Source organism: Tursiops truncatus, chromosome 1 (assembly GCF_011762595.2).
Source record: "Tursiops truncatus isolate mTurTru1 chromosome 1, mTurTru1.mat.Y, whole genome shotgun sequence".
Lineage (NCBI taxonomy): Eukaryota > Metazoa > Chordata > Mammalia > Artiodactyla > Delphinidae > Tursiops > Tursiops truncatus.
The window spans coordinates 173,376,293-173,390,378 of record NC_047034.1 but is presented as its reverse complement, the minus strand read 5'-3'; positions in this window follow the sequence as shown (position 1 = coordinate 173,390,378).

Sequence of the window (14,086 nt, the reverse complement as noted above, 5' to 3'; positions counted from 1 at the left end):
GTGTATATTTTTGCTGCTTTTCTGATCCTTTCATTTTAAAGTCTTTAAAATGAGTAATACTGTTAACTTCAAAATTGAGGTGAGTCAGTGGACTGTGCTGAGGACAGTGTAATGGCAATGACAGTGATGAATTCACCAGGGTGGAAACTGAGGCAGAGAATGGTTGGGTAGCTCACCTAAGATTCCATAGGTGTGGTAGAGTTGGGCAGTGAGGGCAAAGTTGGCATCTTCCTTATTCTCAGTAAAAGAAGATTTTAACTACTTTGATGCTATGAAGTGTTTTGGGGGGTAGTATATTAAAACGAAGGGTTTCCAATGCTTTATAGTACCTTTGAGATTTTCCTATCTAACCCTCCCATTTTACAGATGGGAAAACTGAAGTACAGTTACTACTGGAAGCTCAGCAACATAGGGTTTGAATTGTACATCCTGGAGTTTATTCATGAAGAAAGGGGGAAGAGCAGAGTGTGTTCCAGAGTAAAGTTGTGCCAGTGAACAAGGGAGACTCAGGTAGATGTGGTTTGTGTCTATACCTGTGTTCATGGTATATGGGGGAGGGGAGGGAGTAAAGAAGCAAGAACAGGGAAGACTAGTTAACGTGCTTATTTAACGCATCCTATGAAATCACTGGTGTGCTGGTAAATGTTACCAGCTCTTGGTGGGAGAAGTGGTGGGGGAAGGGAAGGAGGAGGGCCTGAATGGTAACATTTGCCAATTTCCATGCTGTAAATACTCTCACTGTGATGGATTTTATGCTACCAGTGTGATGTTGCTGAACATGGGGTCAGGAAATCGCTTTTTTTTTTTTTTTTTTGTGGTACGTGGGCCTCTCACTGCTGTGGCCTCTCCCACTGTGGAGCACAGGCTCTGCACGCGCAGGCTCAGCGGCCATGGCTCACGGGCCCAGCCGCTCCGTGGCATGTGGGATCCTCCCAGACCGGGGCACGAACCCGTGTCCCCTGCACCGGCAGGCGGACTCTCAACCACTGCGCCACCAGGGAAGCCCAGGAAATTGCATTTTTACCACACGGATAAAATAAATGTATTGATAGATAACCTCGAGAACAAAGATAACAGTAGCATGTAGTAAAATGGGAAGTAATACACTTTGGGTATGTATTACCTTTGTTTTGATGTAGTTTCTTAAACTGCAAGTTTATATCATTATGTTTAACTATGGGCTCACAGAATTCTTGGACGTAATAATTACATTCTGGTAAGAGCCGGCTCCAGCAAACCATGGCAGGAAATTGTGTTTTCCTGATGTCACAGAACAGGAGTTTCTTCAGCCTCTTGACAGCATGTACCTGGAAAGGTGGAAAACCATAGTGGTACCACATTTTATTTTGGAATGGACCATTTGATCCTGCTAGTAGCAGGATACAACTGGGCATCTGAGGGAGATGAATTTTGTTGTGTTTAATGTGGAGCAAATATTCTTTCCCCCTGTACTTTCTGAGAGGTCAGCTGTTTCTTTTTTTTTTTTTTGCGGTACGCGGGCCTCTCACCACTGTGGCCCCTCCCGCCGCAGAGCGCAGGCTCCGGACGCGCAGGCTCAGCGGCCATAGCCCCTGGGCCCAGCCGCTCCGCGGCATGCGGTTTCCTCCCGGACCGGGGCACGAACCCGCGTCCCCTGCATCGGCAAGCGGACTCTGAACCACTGCGCCACCAGGGAAGCCCTGTTTCTTACTCTCGTTGTTCTTGGGGTTTGGCTGAGAAAAGGTGATGGCTAATTGTTTACACCTGGGACAGTGGCGCTAGTTCTCTTCTGGGAACTCCCCTCCCCCAATTTCCTTCAGCAAATACCATGGTTGACTTGTTTCTCTTTCCAGTTTTTTTTCCCCTGTGTGTACTCTCAGCCCCAACCAACGTGAACCATGGGCACGGATAGCAGTTATCTCATCCCCACCCCTCTGTGCCTTACTCAGGCTGTCCTCTCCTCCTGGATGCCTTTTTCCCGTTATATCCACCCTCCCTACTACCAACCAGCTAACTCCTGCTCTCCCCAGACAACTTCTCTTCATTCTTATCTATGAATTTAGCACCTATAGGATGACATCCCAATAGTCCCAGGCTTGACTTCTGTTTCAGAACAAGCCCACTTTCTACACTCCATGGAAAATATTTGTTGTCTCTCTAGTAGGCTGTAGACACCCCCAAATACTTGGGTTGTGTCCTCTATAATTGTTTCTAGGGCACAGTACAGCACGTCACTGTACACAGTAGGAGATCCATAAATACCGCCGAATTTGAGAATCTTTTTTTCTCACCAAGGTTATTCTCTTCCCAAGCCGCCTCTGCCATTCCAATGTACACAGCCTGACATTGGGAGTCTCAAAAGTCTCCTATCTTTACTCTCCTCTTTGGGTATCAATTCTTAGTCTCTGAAAAGAAATTCTCTTCCCTTCAGTGGTGAGACGTAGGAGGGGAGAGGTGATTTCCTGAAAGTGGTGGCTCTGAAGCATACCTTTCACTGAAAGGTTATTCCTGAAAGCTGACTGCTGTCAGCCAGATCAACCTGCCTTAAGATAACGTCGCTGGGAATTAAAAGATTGCAGTTTCCAGAATTATGCCTCTCTATTAGAGACAAATTGTCCAAGTAGGTAAAAGGAAAACCTCCAGGAAGGACTCTGAGCTCTTGGGGAAGGTGAAGAACAGGGAAGTAATGAGCAGTTACTTTGCTGATGCTGCCTCCTGATTGGAGGTGGGCAAAATGGTCATCAGAGGCCTTCTCCTGAGCATGTAGGAGGAGAAAAATCAGCTCATCTCCTCTGTACTTCTGTATAAGTTCAGAACTGGCAGAGTGTGGTCCTCAGGTGGTTTTCAAGGGTCAAATGAGAATGGTTTTTATTTATTTTTCTTTTTGAGTTTGGACCTGGAGTTCTCCATCATTCTCTCTCTCCTCAGCTCCCAAAGCTGAAACCACAGTGTGATAGGGTCTGTAACAGGTCTACCAAATATTATAGTTCCCTTCCTGAGGTGCTCCTCTGCTCCAGTGATGTCAGGCCTGACCATGTGATTTGCTTTGGTCAAGGCAACGTGAGTAGAAGTAACTTGTGCCACGTCAGAGAACAAGCTTTAGGGGCCAGTGTCCCAGATGAAGGCTGTGCCAGCCTGGGTCTCAGATTGAACAGTGTGGGATGGAGCTGTTGTTGAGCTAGGGGTGACATGTGACGTAAATGAGAATCATATCCTTGTGCTTGTACGTGCCTGTGATGTGGGGGCTGTTTGTTACTGCAGCAAATCTTATCTTAGGCTGATTGATACACAGAGTCAGTTAAAGGAATTTCCAGATTACCAGATTTCCTAAAGAAAGGAAGGGAAGGAACTTAAAAAAAAAAAAGCTTTAGTCAACATTAACTTATTCAATGTTTAGTTTAGAGATAGATTAATTATTACATAATAAATAAACATTTCCACTTGATGAATTATCTCTAACCTGGCATTATCGTTTCTGTTTCTAAAGGTAAGTTGATTGGTAGTTGGTATGGTGATGTGGTCATTTCTTTTTTTTTTGGTTGTTCCGCACAGCTTGCGGGATCTTTTTTTAAAAAAAATTTTATTGGAGTATAGTTGATTTACTATATATATATATATATATATATATATATATATATATATATATATATATATGTATATGTATATCTTAACTCTTTTTTAGATTCCTTTCCCGTATAGGCCATTATACGGTATTGACTAGAGTTCCCTGGGCTATACAGTAGGTCCTTATTAGTTATCTATTTTATAGCTTGTGGGATCTTAGTTCCCTGGCCAGGGTTCAAACCTCTGCCCCCTGCAGTGGAAGCACAGAGTTCTAACCACTGGACTGTCAGGGAATTCCCGATCTGGTCATTCTTTGAATGAGTGTGTATCAAGTGTCTACTCTCATCCGAACACTGTGTTAGGTGCTGGACAGAACAGACAAGTCCTGGTCCTCATAGAGCCTTCACTTTTGTTGGGTTAGGCAAGTAAAAACAAAATAAAGGACCAAATATAAACATGGTAATTTTTGAAAGTGATTAGATTACAAGAGCAGTAAAGCAGAATAAAGTAATAGGGAGTAACTGTGAGGGCAAGGGAAGGGCATGGGGCCACTCGAGAACATTTGGGTTCATCGTGTGGATGTATCTCTCTTTACAGAGAAATTGAACTGATAGGTACAAATGACTTTTTTTTCTTTTTAATGGAGTCACAGTTTTACATAAATCCCTTTACTAAAAGAATGGGAGAATTTAAAGCTGAGAACCATTTTATTTTACAAATGATTCTTTTTGTGTTGTAAACATTCACCTAATTTGTCTGAAGTTCAGTCTGAATCTTATCCATAAAATGACACCATTCCAGGGACTTCGCTGGTGGCGCAGCGGTTAAGAATCTGCCTGCCAGTGCAGGGGACACGGGTTTGATCCCTGGTCCGGGAGGATCCCACATGCCGCAGAGCAACTAAGCCCATGCACCACAACTGCTGAGCCCACACGCCTAGAGCCCATGATCTGCAACAGGAGAAGCCACCGTAATGAGAAGCCCACACACCGCAATGAAGAGTAGCCCCCCACCCCTTGCTGCAACTAGAGAAAGTCCACGCGCAGCAATGGGCAGCAGCCATAAATAAATAAATAAATAGACAGATAGATAGATAGATAAATAAAAAAAATAAATCTATATAAAAAAAGTGACTCCATTCCAGGTCGAAGAGAGCTCTTCCTGGATGGCATTGGGAAGGACTTGGTTTCTGAAGTAACCAGGGAAACCCCGTGGCAGGGCAGTTAACTTTAATTTTTTTTTTTTTTTTGCCCCGGACGCGCAGGCTCAACGGCCATGGCTCGTGGGCCCAGCCACTCCATGGCATGTGGGATCCTCCCAGACCGGGGCACAAACCCGTGTCCCCTGCATTGGCAGATGGACTCTCAACCACTGTGCCACCAGGGAAGCCCCACTTAACTTTAATTTGTTTCCAGAAAGTGAGACCCACGTGTTCTATGAAGCTCTGATCCAGGACATTCCATTTTCTGATAGCAGGGCTCCCCTGTGGACAGAGTCTGCCACCTGCCTCCAACGAGGCTAAGGTGAGCTCACAGTACTGATGGTCACAGTCACAAAAGCACACCAACTAGCTTTTATGTTTTCAAATTCAACAAAGCTAACAAAACCAGAAAAGGAGAGAAGAATGGTCACATCCATCAAAAGTTAACCCATATCTTTTACGACCATGCTACTGTCCAACGAGAATCAGAAAATGTCAAAATTAGAAGACACAAAGCTCATCATTTTACAGTTGTGGGAACTAAGACCAAAAGAGATTAATATGAATTGTCTGAGTTGGTTCGTTCATTCATTCATTCAACAAATACTCACTGAACACCAAGTCACTTGGAGCTGGACACTGAACTGGACCCTGTGATGATAAGAGAGGACACGACTGTGTCAAAACAAATAGTCTTTGTTCCTAGGAAGTTTACAGTGTGGAGAGTCTAGGGGAGGTGAGAGCTGTGAAGGAAAGACAGATAGTTCTATGAGTTCTGCTTATCCCCAAATAGCCTGATCTGGTCTGGGGGGCAGTGGCCAGGGAAGAAGTCCCTGAGGAGATGGCCCTCCAGCGGAGGTCTGAAGGAGGAGTAAGTTTTAACAAGGAGAAGGACATATAAAGAGGATGCCTCAAGGCAGGGGGCAGAGCACCTACAAAGGAACTCTGGTGATGGGAGTGTGGTGTGCTCAAGAAACTGAAGGTAATTGAGATTGAAGAGTCGAGGGCCAGGGACACAACATTTCTAAGGGGAGGGACTCAGTCGTGGGCACAGTGAGAACTTCAAAGGAGGGAGTGACATAACTGAATTTTCTTTTAGAAAAGAACATGCTTCCTGGGAATAGAACAGCACTCACTGCCTACAGTAACGATCCTCAGGAAACGTACAGCAGGTATCATACTTCATGGTGAAATAGTGAAAGCCTTTCCCTTTGAGACTAGGAATAAAATAAGGATTTCCCTCATAACTACTTTTTGTAAGTCCTAGATAGTGTCATAAGGATAGAAAAAGAAATAAAAATCATGGTGATTAGGAAAAAGAAGACCTGTTACTATTTGCAGGTGAAAACGATTGTCTATGTAGAAAATCCAAAAGAATCTACCCACAAATTATTAGAACTAATATACAAACTTGGCAAGGTTATTGGATACAAGGGCACTATGAAAAATTTGTTTTAAAATGCTGGAGAGGGTGTGGAGAAAAGGGAATCCTCCTATACTGCCAGTGGGAATGTAGGCTGGTGCAGCCACTATGGAGAACAGTATGGAGGTTCCTCAGAAAACGAAAAATAGAATTACCATATGATCCAGTGATTCCCATCCCTGGGCATATATCCTGACAAAACTATAATTGAAAAAGATACATGCACCCCTATGTTCATGGCAGCATTATTCACAATAGCCAAGACATGGAAGCAACCTAAATGTCCATCGACAGATGAATGGACAAAGAAGATGTGGTACATATATACAGTGGAATACTATTCAGCCATAAAAAAGAATGAAATTATGCCATTTGCAGCAACATGGATGGACCTAGAGATTATCATACTAAGTGAAGTAAGTCAGAAAGAGAAAGACAAATACTGTATGATGTCACTTGTATGTAGAATCTAAAATATGACACAAATGAACCTATCTATGAAGCAGAAACAGACTCACAGACATGGAGAGCAGACTAGTTGTTGCCAAGGGGGAGGGAGTGTGGGGGAGGAATGGAGTGGGAATTTGATGTTAGTAGATGCAAATTATTATGTTTAGAATGGATGGACAACAAGGTCTTACTGTATAGTACAGGGAACTATATTCAATGTCCTGAGATAAACCATAATGGAAAAGCACATAAAAAAGGATGTGTATATAAGTATAACTGAGTCACTTTGCTGTACAGCAGGAATTAACACAACATTGTAAATCAACTATGCTACAAAAAATGTTTTTTATATGCTAGCAGCAAGAAAACAGGAAGTAAAGGGTTAATAAAAATGCATTTACAATAGCATAACAAGTGGAATACTTAGGAATAGATCTAACAGGAGCTCTTCTGAAAATGTGAAACATTAATGAGAGAAATTTAAAAAGTGGATGGATGTATCATGTTTGTGGATCAGAATATGCAGTACTGTAAAGACGTCAACTTTTCCTACATCTATAGATTCAATGCAGTCTCAGTCAAAACCCCTCACCTTTTTGGAGTTAGAAATTGATGAGATGATTCTAAAACTCTGTATGAAAATGGGAAGGGCTAAGATTAGTTAAGGCAATCTAGAAGAAGCAAAAATAGGTAAAGGGCTTATACTACTACATACCAAGACCTATTAAACCTATAGTAATTAAGACAGTGTAGTACTGACACCTGGATGGACAAAAAAGACCAATGGAACAAAACAGAGAACCCAGAACTAGACTCGCACATATACAGTCACTTGACCTATAGGTGACACTGCAATATGGTGGTGGAATGATTTTTTAAAATGAATGTTGCGGGGTCAGTTGGATGATTCATGTGAAAAAAAAGATGACAGGTGGATTGTAGACCTAATTAAGAAAGGCAATGCAAGCAAAAACAAAACAAAAAACCGCCAAAACTCAAAACTCTCCTAGAAGAAAATGTGGGAGAACAGCTTCATGACTTTGGGATGGGCAAAATCATTTTAAGTAGGGTACGCAAAGCTTCAACCAGCAAGAAAATAAAATTGGTAGATTGGACTATGTTAAAATTAAGAGCTTCTGTTCTTCAACAGATACCACACAGGGAGTGAAAACACAGTCCATGAGATGAAAGAAGATGTTTGCAATGCATATATTTGCCAAAGGACTCATTTCCATAACATATAAAGACCCTTACAAATCAATAATTAAAAGGCAGGGCCTTGTGACCTCTCCCATTGCGGGGCACAGGCTCCGGGACGCGCAGGCCCAGCAGCCATGGCTCACAGGCTTAGCCGCTCCGCAGCATGTGGGATCTTCCCGGACCGAGGCACGAACCCGTGTCCCCTGCATCGGCAGGCGGACTCTCAACCACTGCGCCACCAGGGAAGCCCGTGAGCAAAGGATTATAACATTCACTTACAAAAGAGAACGTCTAAATAGCTGTAAAACCATATGAAAAATGTTCAGCATTATTAAGAATCAGAGAAATGTGAATTAAAAGCACAATGATCTACAATCCTACCCCTATCAGAATGGCTACATTGCAAATGGCAGAGGGTATCTGTCACGGAAAAGAATGTGCAGATGAACCTATTTACAAAACAGAAATAGAGTCACAGATGTAGAAAACAAACTATGGTTAGCAAGGGGGAAAGGGGGGGTAGGGATAAATTGGGAGATTGAGATTGACATATACACACTACTATATATAAAATAGATAACTAATAAGAACCCACTGTATAGCACAGGGAACTCTACTCAAGACTCTGTAATGACCTATATGGGAATAGAATGTAATAAAGAGTGGATATATGTGTATGTATAAGTGATTCACTTTGCTGTACAGCAGAAACTAACACAGCATTGTAAATCAACTATACTCCAAGAAAAATTAATTTTAAAAAAAGAATGTGCAGTAACCAGAGCCATGAGACGCTGCTGGTAGGAGTGTAAGTTGGTACAACTATTTTGGAAAACTATTCGGCAGTGTCTACAAACGTTGAACATATTCCCACACTATGACCCGGCACTTCTGCTCCTGTGTGTAGACACACCCATCAGAAATGCCTGCATATGTTTGCCAAAATGCATATATGTAAATACCAGAGCATTTACATTGTTCCAAAAAAAGCACAATGTAAATACCAGCACTATTCAGATTCGCACTAAGCTGGAAACAACCCAAGTATCTATCCAGGAAAAGAAAGAAATAGATGGTAGTATATTCAGATAACGGAATACTACAAGGAGGGTGTGGCTGGCTGGAAGAGGCACAGTGGGGGTTTTCTAGGGGATCTGGGGGTGATCTGCTTCTTGATCTGGGCGCTGGCTTTGTGGGTATGTTCACTTGGTGGATGCTCAGGAAGCTGTACCCTTATGATCATTTTGTGCATAATGTACTTGAGTAAAAATTTCACTTTAAAACAGCAACAAACGTAATTACTGCAGAGCAGAGAAGAGAGTAGAGTGAGTAGCCAGGATGTGGAGTGCTCGGCAGCTCTTGCAAGAGTCCAGGCACAAGGCCAAGCTGATGGTGGTTGAGAACTAGTTAGAGAAATAGTAAAATAGGTTCTGGGGGAGTGAAGGAGAAAACCACGAGGACTTGATAATGGATTGGCTGAGGCAGGATGCATGAGAGGTGGGTGTCAGGGTTGACTCTCAGGTTCCAGCTGGGGTAACAAGATGGAGAGTGTTTCCCCAGAGGAAAGGGGAGCATTGAAGGGGGGCCGGCTTATTGGGCAGGGTGTCTGGGGAGATGAAGAGTGTATGTTTGGAGCTGAGGTTCCAAAGAGATATACAAATAAACTCATTGTATAGACAGTGGGTATGTAGGTCTGGAGTCCAGAGGAAAGGCCAGGATTGTTTATAAACAGAACTCTAAGAAATAGAACTTGAACTGAATCTTTTGGATAAAGATACCAATTATTCATATACCAGGTACCACTGGGCTAAATGCTTTACCTGTAAGATCTCATTCAGTTCCCATGTCCACGGTCTTACTGTGAGTGTGCCGTGTTCCCAAAGAGCAAGGTGAGGTTAAGCAAATTGCCGACACACTGAGCTTTAGGAAGGGGTAGGAAGAAGGATGATGGGGATTTTTAGGTTTAGATCTTTTGACTTAAGTTCTGGGTGTGGCTGCTGAGTCATGATGCTCCTGTGGGTGGATTCACGGGTCCGTAGTGTCGTGGACCTCAGATGAGAAAACAAGGGCAGGCGCAGCATTCCCATTAAAAGAAATCTTCAAGGAAAGACTACACGTGTCCGTCTGTCAGACTGGGAAGGAGCTCAGAGGTTTGAACTCTGTGACTGTCCCAGATCAGATTTAGAAGATAAACTCTCCATGTTCAGACCTAGTTAAGCCACCCATCGCTAAGTGACCTTGGGCAAATCGTTTAACTTATCCATGCCTGTGTGAGTTCTTTATTGCTGCATAAAAAACCCCACCACAGCTTAGTGGCTTAAAATAGCACACATCTATCATCTCACAGTTCTTGTGGGGCAGGAATCCAGTCTCTGCTGAGCTGGGTCTTCTGCTCAGGGTCTCTCCCAGGCTGCAGTGAAGGGATTAGCTGGGGCTGGGGTCTCATCTGAGGCTTGTCTGGGGAAGGATCTGCTTTCAACTCACATGGTTGTTGGCAGAATTCAGACCCCTGTAGAATATGGGATTGAGGGCCTCAGCTCCTTGCTGGCTGTCAGTTGGAGGTCACCCTAGTTCCTTGTGATATAGGTCTCTCTGTACAATGGTTTGTTTTGTCAAAGCTGGCAAGGAAGAGTCAATAAAGAGTGTCTCCTAGCAAGATGGAAGTTATAATCCTAAGTAACATAGCATGGAAGTGACTTCCTGTTACCTCTGCAAATTCTATTGATTACAGTGAGTCCCAAGTCCTTCCTACCCACTCAAGGGGAGAGGATGACACAGGGCACGAACACTAGGACTCAGGAATCATTAGGGGCCACCTGTATGTCTGTCTGCTGTGACGTGTCAGTATTCTCATCTATAAAATGGGAATGGCAATGGTGTCTACCTCATGGGTGTTTGTATGACATAAATGAGATAATGCACTTAAAGCACTTAGCACAACCCCTAGAGCATAGTTTGTACTCTAAAAATGGGGAGCTGCTGTTTTCATTCTTCTAATTCTGCAATCATATGGACGTATGAAAGGAGTCTTTATTTTTATAAATAGATTCATTGTGGATGGCCAGCTTCCTGTGGGAAATTTAAAATGCAATGCCATTTGCAAATATTTTCTCCCATTCTGAGGGTTGTCTTTTGGTCTTGTTTATGGTTTCCTTTGCTGTGCAAAAGCTTTGAAGTTTCATTAGGTCCCATTTGTTTATTTTTGTTTTTATTTCCATTTCTCTAGGAGGTGGGTCAAAAAGGAACTTGCTGTGATTTATGTCATAGAGTGTTCTGCCTATGTTTTCCTCTAAGAGTTTTATAGTGTCTGGCCTCACATTTAGGTCTTTAATCCATTTTGAGCTTATTTTTGTGTATGGTGTTAGGGAGTGTTCTAATCTCATACTTTTACATGTAGCTGTCCAGTTTTCCCAGCACCACTTATTGAAGAGGCTGTCTTTTCTCCACTGTACATTCTTGCCTCCTTTATCAAAGATAAGGTGACATATGTGCGTGGGTTTAGTTCTAGGCTTTCTATCCTGTTCCATTGATCTGTATTTCTGTACTGACAAATGATTAATCTCCAAAATTTATAAGCAGCTCATGCAGCTCAATAACAAGAAAACAAACAACCCCATCCAAAAATGGGCAGAAGACCTAAATAGACATTTCTCCAAAGAAGATATACAGATTGCCAACAAACACATGAAAGAATGCTCAACATCATTAATCATTAGAGAAATGCAAATCAAAACTACAATGAGATATCGTCTCACACTGGTCAGAATGGCCATCATCAAAAAATCTAGAAACAATAAATGCTGGAGAGGGTGTGGAGAAAAGGGAACACTCTTGCACTGCTGGTGGGAATGTAAATTGATACAGCCACTATGGAGAACAACATGGAGGTTCCTTAAAAAACTACAGATAGAACTACCATACGACCCAGCAATCCCACTACTGGGCATATACCCTGAGAAAACCATATTCAGAAAGAGTCATGTACCAAAGTGTTCATTGCAGGGCTTCCGTGGTGGTGCAGTGGTTGAGAGTCTGCCTGCTGATGCAGGGGACACGGGTTTGTGCCCCGGTCCGGGAGGATCCCACAGGCCGTGGAGCTGCTGGGCCCGTGAGCCATGGCCGCTGGGCCTGTGCGTCCGGAGCCTGTGCTCTGCAATGGGAGAGGCCACAACAGTGAGAGGCACAACTCTCACAACAGTGAGAGTACCACAAAAAAAAAAAAAAAAAAAAAAACCCAAAAAACCCAAAGTGTTCATTGCAGCTCTATTTCCAATAGCCAGGAGATGGAAGCAACCTAAGTGTCCATCATCGGATGAATGGATAAAGAAGATGTGGCACATATATACAATGGAATATTACTCAGCCATAAAAAGAAACAAAATTGCGTTATTTGTAGTGAGGTGGATGGACCTAGAGTCTGTCATACAGAGTGAAGTAAGTCAGAAAGAGAAAGACAAAACCGTATGCTAAAACATATATATGGAATCTAAGAAAAAAAAAAGGTCATGAAGAACCTAGGGGTAAGACGGGAATAAAGACACAGACCTACTAGAGAATGGACTTGAGGATATGGGGAGGGGGAAGGGTAAGCTGGGACGAAGTGAGAGAGTGGCATGGACATATATACACTACCAAACGTAAAATAGATAGCTATTGGGAAGCAGTCGCATAGCACAGAGAGATCAGCTCAGTGCTTTGTGACCACCTAGAGGGGTGGGATAGGGAGGGTGGGAGGGAGGGAGACGCAAGAGGGAAGAGATATGGGAACATATGTATATGTATAACTGATTCACTTTGTTATAAAGCAGAAACTAACTCACCATTGTAAAGCAATTATACTCCAATAAAGATGTAAAAAAAAAAAATGCAATGCCATTCGTAAGCAATCACGCACTCCCGACAGGGCAGGAGGCATGTGTGACAAAAAGTGAGGCAGACCGGTGGCATCGCAAAGGGAAAAGGTAGCCATGTCTGGCCCTGAAATATGAAAAGTGAATGCCCCCACCATCTGATGGGGTCTACAGTTACCCTTCTGCAGATACATAAGCCATGGTTCCACCACATTTGTTTCCAAATCAGTCGCAGCATGGAGATCCCGTTGACATTCAAATACTGGCTCGCTGATGTGTCCGTGACTAAGAGTCACGGACAAGTAAGACATGCATCATACTTGCTGTTTAAAATCAGCAGGCTTATGCGAGACCCTCTGATAATGATTTTTAACTTTCAACCATCAGGAGGTAAAGGAAAGGTGTTGGACCAGGCGTCGGGAATCCTGGGTTTGCATCCTAACTCTGCGGCTGCTGAGCCCTGTGCCTTTGGTCCAGTTACTTCCTTCTGGCCCTCAATTGCCTCGTCTGTATTATGAGAGGTTTATACTGTTGTGTCCCTGTGAGTCTTTCCTCTGATAAATTTCTCTGATTCTAAATTGGAATGGCACGTTAGACTTCTGGCTCTGCTAGAGGTAACTGGAGCTGTGGCCCTGCCGCTGTTCCTTTACGAAGGTCAAGGCGTGCTGCTCCCAATTCCTGTGTTTAAGGTTCATTTGCTAACCTGAAATTTAAGTTGGTCATGCAAGAGTCTCCTGTGCCTAAATGCATCTGAGGATAAAAATAACTTCCCGTGAATTCTTCCCGAGGGTGAGCGATTTCACATGCATTAGTACCCTTAGCTTCCGCATGACTTCTCGCCCCCCTCCTAATGGTCTAGTAAAAGGTATGCAATCACAGAATGCTAAAATGTTTCATGAAAAGGAGACTGGGGCTGATCTACCAAGCCTGCTAATGCCATTGTATTAAGAGGGACTTCTCAGGATCTCACAAGGGGATTTGTTCATTTGTTCAATCATTCATTCGAACAGCCAAGCACTTAGTAACTAATGTGTGCCAAACCAGAGCACTGGGGGTACAGCACTGAAAAGGGGGTTCAGCCTTAGGAAGCATAATGTTTAGCGGGATAGGCAGGCAAAGAGAGAATTCTATGTACATATAACCAGATGACTGATGGCATTATTGCTTTAAAGTCCTTCTCTCTTTTGGGTGGGGATGAAGATTTTGATGAGGACGATGAGGAAGTCAACGGTACTCATATAGCCAGGCACTGTTCGAAGTGCTTTACATATATTAATTCATTTAATTTTCACAACAAGCCTTCGATGTAGGTATTCTTATAGTTCCCAATTTACAGATGAAGAAATTTGCAGCAGAGAGAGGTCAAGTTATTTCTTCAAGGTCACACAGCTAGTAAGTGGTAGGGTCAGGAGCCTATCA